Genomic DNA, 6704 nt, shown 5'->3' with positions numbered 1-6704 from the left:
CCTTTTCACGAATCTCTGGCATTGGGAGACATCTTTCCTATAGACGGCAGACATAACGGACCTGGGGGTTTCTTTCAGTAATAGTATATCGTCCCAGGCCCCCCTTGTTTGTTCTGTAACATTAACATCGCATTTCTTCCATATTCACATAAGAAAATATAAAAAGCAAAGCTGGAAAAGGATAGTGATCAAATAGATGAAAATATAAAGCCCAAGACAAGAAAACCAAAGTTCAATGTATTATGAACACACTGCAGTTAATAGTATCACTATTGTGCTTTAGTCTTTTCAAACATCAAAATTTTAGCACAATTTATATTTATCAAACACCAGTACCTGCGTATAAATTCTGACAGGGAATACATTATATTTTTTATTCAGATAAAGACAAGACATGTCTATGGATACAGAAAATCAGGAGCACGTGCTTGCTAAATAGGGATCAGTAATGAGATGTGCCAATAATCTTGTCATTTGCCTTTAGAATGCTCATAAAAAGCAGCTACTCATCTAAGGAAAATACAGCCATCACAAAGTACATCAACCATGTCTTCAACCTTTTTTCCACTAAAAAGATACATTATCTTTTGGTGTTAGGGAATGCTGCTGTGAAATATTTCAGGTAATTTATGCTGTTTGGTGCATTTTATTTCCCCTAGAAAAAAAAATCATCACTCAATTACAAATAGAAACCTTTCTCCAGTGGGTGTGATTACTGAGACAGAGTTTCTAGTTGCTGACAAATCAGTTGGTTAAAGCAATTATAATATAACCTACTCCATTTTGCCAGTGTTCTACATTACAGTTGTATTCTGTGAACAGCGTGTCTTGCTTTGAAAGCCTTCCTCAGGGTTGCAAAATATGCAATGTGATGCAGAGAGAAAACCACTGGTTTATCCTCCTTCTTGCCTTTGTGAAGGGAGAGAAAAGAGGCGTAATTCCAGCAGTTAGGACAGCTCAGCTTGGTGCTTCCCACACCAGGCACCAGCACTGGATTTCTTCCTGGAAATCCTCAGGCTGACAGCAGCCCTCTTTGGGCATGGAAGAGTCCTTTGGCAGTTGGGAAGAGTCCTCACAAGGTACTTGTAAATGATATTGGTGCTAGTTCTTAGCACAAGGTCTTCTGACTCAGAGATCAGGCTGAGTAACTTTCTTTTTTTCATGCAAATTGAAAAATCAACAGCAGATAAGCCCAAAGTGCAGGTGAGTGGGTTTCTCAGTCATGCCACTTGAAAGCTAGTGGATTCTAGCAGGGACAAAGATCCATTCCAACTGGGCAACTGGAATGCGGGCCCTGTTCTAGTGGGCAAACTCATCTACCATTTCCTAGGTGTGAGGGGGTGAAGAGAGTGATCTTCTAGTACAGTGCCCTGAACCAGATCCAAAAGCTCTGGGGTCCCTTCCAAAAGCTTCTAGGTTCTCAGCCATGAAAACTTGCAATTTACCACAGATTGTGATTGAACATAGTGACCTGTTCTTCCCAAGCCCTTGGCCATTACCAAAAAAATCAAATGAAAAAAAAACCTCTGAAGAGGGAAGTTTCACTCTCCAAACTCTTCCTTGAAATATTTGGGAGTATGATGGTGCATTTTGCTTGTGTGTTTATCAGGATCTTGAGGGTTGCAAAGAATTGATTTTCTATATAAAACCAGACTGAGCACCTGAGTATTCATTTGCTGCAATATATAATTCTTTAGATCCTTCCATGAGCCTGGCAACTTCATTTTTGTAGGGGCCTCATGAAATAGGTAATGACCTTATCATTATTATTAACCACAGTGTAATGTCATGGCAAGTCATGCTTACATATACCTTAACTGAAGTTCAGTGAGAGCAAACGATTCATCTAGGCTCATAAGATTCAATAAACAGCAGTTCATGGACTCACCTAAGCCCTATTTGAGTATAAAGTTGATGTGCTTAACCACTTTGCAAACTTTCCTTTTCCATCTTTGTAGATGTTCAAACATCTGTAGATATAGGCATAATGTTTCTATAAAGGGCTAGAGAGTAAATATTTTAAGCTTGAGACCAACAGGTGAAATAGAGTCTTCTTTAAAATGCATTTCTTACTAGGAAAAATGTAGTGCTCAAGTTTCAGGTTCACTGTTCTTCATTTAAGCTGATTGTTTTAAAAGAGCACTATGATGTCAACGATGCAATTAGACATTCTTGAGAAGCCTTTTAACACTATTTTCTTAGCCCCAGGACGTGAGTTTGATTTGCTTCTCATGTAGCGTGCTGATAGGGGTGTTTGTTTTAAGAATGCTTAATAATTTTGAGTTTCAGTCACAGTTAACAAGATAAAAATTAACACATTGAAAAACTGGATGAATAATCACGCCTGCCACACTGCTTTTTGTTGAATAATAAGGGTTTGCCTAAGATCTCCAGTGCACTTATGATCTTCCAACGAAGTGTTAGAGCAGATGGTATAATGACAGAGTCGAGCAGCCCTTCCCCACTCTTTTCTTAGCATCTGGATTATACTCTTGGCCGTAAGTCTGGTGTCAACTCTGTAAGAGCTTATTGAGAAATCCAAGGCTCAGGTACTGAGTCCATGGTACTAATCTTGCTTTCAAGTAAAAAATAAAATAGAAAACTGATGATGTACCTAACTTTGTTTTTAAGACAACCACGAAATGAAGTTCTTGCCATTATGACTAGGCTCAGAAAGCCAGAGCTAAGGGAAATAAGTTAGTGGCCTAATACAGCATGGATGATCATCAGTGATTGGTTTACAGCAGGCCAGGGGGATGAAAACCTCTCCAAGGAGCTCGCAGAGAGATCAGTGATGCTGAAGATGGACTCAAGAACAGCTTAGAAAAGGCTATGACTGCTCTGTTACAAATTACTTTCTTCGGAAGTGAAAACTGTCAAAAATCTCTTTCCCCTTGGAAAAAGCATATGTTACCATATATCACTTGAAAAGTGTTGGGAGAATTTAGTGGGACAGCTGAAAAGTCCCTTTTGGTTGGTGAAATAGATCTTCTGGAAAGACTGCATCAGGATCAATTACCCCAGGTTTCTCTTGAATGGTGGCAAGGCAACTGAGTAGGAGAATGATTTATAGGACTGTTTAACAGGTGTCATGCTGGGTGGGTAGTATCTATGGAATGTGTCCATGGAGGAGAAAATAAAATCAATTCTTATAATGAAATATTTGGCTGTAGTTGGCAAAAGATAAATTTCAGGCAAGGAGTCGTCCCGAGGAAATTCGGTGGGAAATGAGGGATGTGGTGTATTCTAGATAATAAGGAAAAAGCCACAAACCACGCTACCATCCTAGAGAAATGGCTAAAGAAACAACTATTAGAATTTACTAGTTGTCAATTATTGAAAAGCCAAACAAAATAAACATAGAAAACCTAAACCAGAGCTTAGCTAGTAATAGTGCTTCTCAGTCTTATTCCCAGCCCTGAGTTGCCTTGTCTTTCCTGATTGGGACACAAAATTTACTCTAAATTCTCCAGATCAGTTCACTAATCAGATCCCAAGGCAAGAAGGGTTATTGTTGGCCATGCAACCACAGCACAGTTATTGGACCAATAAAGTAGGGTAGTCTTTTCAATGCATTAATCCTGTCAACCAAAAATAAAAATAAACTCTACAGGTTATTTGAACCCAGGTCTGCTTTCTAAGTGTGGACGTTTTGGACAGGCCCAAATTTCAAGGGCCCTGTAGTATGGGCCAAAGTTCCACGTGGGTGTCTTGGACAAGACCAAATGTCCACTGATAATTCTGTTTATCCCATTCTTATGAATTTTAAAGAATCTTTATACAACAAATACTAGCCTTTTTATTATAAGGATTCAAAATGTTTTCAAATCTAGTTTGTCTATAGATTTTGCTTTTGACATCTGCTAGCTATTAGTGCTTTTCCCTGCACACCAAGCTTCCATGATTCTGAATTTTCAGAATGATTTCCTCAAGGCACTTCATTTTTTTTCTGAAAAACTTTTCACAAACTCCATGTTGATTCTCTTCTGATTACTGATGTTTACATGACAGAAAATCATTTCCTTCCTACTATTTATTTAAAGAAAAGCATTTTTGTCCTTGACCCTGTTCTCGAAGCACTTAAGTTCTGATTGTGATGATGGGGGGTCATCATTTGCTAGGGCGGGATTCTAAGGCCCACATGGCTCTGCTGGACTCAGATATGAAATCTGGTTTGTCATCATTTTTATGACTTAGTCTTCTTTGCTTTGTTTGTTAGACCAGGGCTTCTCTGCCCTCCCTTCCTCCTAACAGTTGATGATGCTTTATCTCCAAGGACTTTCTAGAATAAGACTTGACATCTTCCTGCATACACTTCTATTTCCCCCCTCGTCACCCTGTCTCCTTCCCTCTCTTTATGCTCATCCTTATACTTTGACAAAATGACTTTGGGGATAGAGACGGTAAAACAGTACTGTGAGTGACACAAAAATCAGTAGTCGCATAGTTCTCATCTTTGGAAAAGATTGTATTGCTGAAACGAAGGTTAAACAGCAGTCAGTCAGTCATGGATGGGTCACCTTTGTACCTGCATGCACTTTCAGGTAGACACGCTCGTGCCCTGTTGGGGAAGAGCGGGGAGGTCACGCATCACTCACTGCACTCTCTGTGTCGGCCCCGTCAGCCCTGAAGAGAGTGGATGCTCTCCCATGGGGTGATTCCTAGCCTAGTTCCCAGTATTGCTGTGAGCTTTCTTTTTATTTTTTAATGATCTGCAATTATTTCAGTAGCAAGCAGTACTAGGCCACATTTGGAGTTTCTAGGCCAACCCCCTTTAAAAATTGATAAAAGCGTATATATCCACAGACCTCTAAAATGAGTATCCCACACTGATCGTAAAATATAAAACTTACATTTTTCTCTAATATGGCTGCTCTCATGTGAAACCTAAGGAAGGAGAAGTCACCTCTATGACAAGTAAGTGCGAAGGTTTTATTCTACAAACATAGTGAGTATGAGTAAGGAAAAATGTTAAAGAAAGAAGGAAGTGCAGAGGAGTAGACAATGTATCAAGGCAATGCTTTCTGAAACCGGCAGGTACTCATATGCCAAAATTCAGAGAGTCATCTGAGAAAGTGCGTGCTAGGAGGCAATGAATACTCACTGCTAGTAACACTGGGGTAGAAGGACTTCAGAATGGGTCCCTAAGAGCTGCACCCCTTGGGCTACGCTCCCTTCATAACCTCTTCCCCTGGAGTGTGGGCAGAATTTGTAGAAATAATAGGATTTTACTCCAATGATTAGATTGTGCTCTAGGACAAAGATGGAATTAAAGTCCCTAACTAGTTAACTTTTAAGTAGACCTCACCTAATCTCGTGATGAGGCCTTTACATCTGGGTTAGAGGCAGTTAAAGTCAGACTTGGAGTGAGAGAGACAGGCAAGCTTTCCTGCTGGCCTAGAGGCCAGCCAGCAGCTGTGCGGTGAACTGCTAGGAATGGAGCCAAGAGGCTGGCCCCGCCGGGTTTCGGGGTGGTCCCTCCGGATTGTCACTGACAGCCAGCAAAAAACAAACAAAACAAACAACGCAAGGGTATCAGTTTAATAACTGCCGAGTACTGCATTCTGCCAACAAGCCAGGTGAGTGTGAGCCCTGAGCAGAAGACCCAGCTCAGCCAGGCCCACGCTCCTGGCTCCTGACCCGGGGAGACTGTGTGACAACAAGCGCATGCTGTTTTAGGTCACTAAGCTGTAGTGACTGGTCATGCAACCCGGAGAAAACGAATACAGGTACTAATGCTGACGCTTTTTAGTTAAGTGGACTAAAACATGAAAGACTACGGAAAGTCCCTTAACACAGAGACTGGTGCAGAGTCGCTGTCAGTGCTCACCAAATACTTACTGTTACGTCCACTTACGTTACCACCTTTTCCAGGCAGATTTCAATAAACATGATAAAAGTATTATGCTCCAGTACTGGCATGAAAGTAAATATCCATGACCAATTGTGAAGAACTTTCTACTGAATGTTCCCAACACTGTATCCCGTCGGCTTTGTAATGTAGACTGCAGTCTACATTATAAATTATAAAAAACCACTTCATTTTTCTAGTCTAATTACAAGCAAGAAGGGATGCACTTATCAACTGAGTGGGTAGGTTTTAAGGTGATGACTAGTACTGGGTATAAATGAATGAAATGTTCTCTCTGTTTTTCTGTTTCCTTTATTTTACTAATTTTCAGGTCATCGGTTTTGATATTTCTTTCTATACTGTACCACTTTCCTAGAAGTTTTGTAACAGGGTGCAGCCAAGAGGGGAGCCCCAAATAGGGATTTGTAATAGGGTCCAGAAGAGTTTGGAGATGATTGGCTCCACACCACAGGGCCACACCTGCCCAGAATGCGGGCAGCTGTGGCCAGTTGTGAGAGGAGCCGGACATGGGGCTGCAGGGGAAGATTGGCGCTGGGATTTAAATGGAGGCACAGCAGCCATTGGGCGTCTCTCTTTTTGGGACCACACATCTGTTTAGGACCACGCAGCTTTGGTGTCTTGGTTGGGACCATGAGGCTTGGGTGAGAGTCAGGACCATGAGGCTTTGGAATTGCTCCCTTTTGCCACGTAGAAGGTGCTGGGAGGATTGTGTGCATTTGTGGGGAACTTTAGTTTGTGTTATTTCAAATGAATAATAAATTCCTTTCCTTTTCATGAATCTCGGGCATTGAGAGATGTCTTTTCTCTGGCGGTGGACATAACAAACCTGGGG

This window comes from Phyllostomus hastatus, unplaced genomic scaffold, assembly GCF_019186645.2.
Source record: "Phyllostomus hastatus isolate PE091 unplaced genomic scaffold, TTU_PhHast_1.1 phas_scaffold_46, whole genome shotgun sequence".
Taxonomy (NCBI): domain Eukaryota; kingdom Metazoa; phylum Chordata; class Mammalia; order Chiroptera; family Phyllostomidae; genus Phyllostomus; species Phyllostomus hastatus.
Note: the sequence above shows the minus strand (reverse complement) of the source record.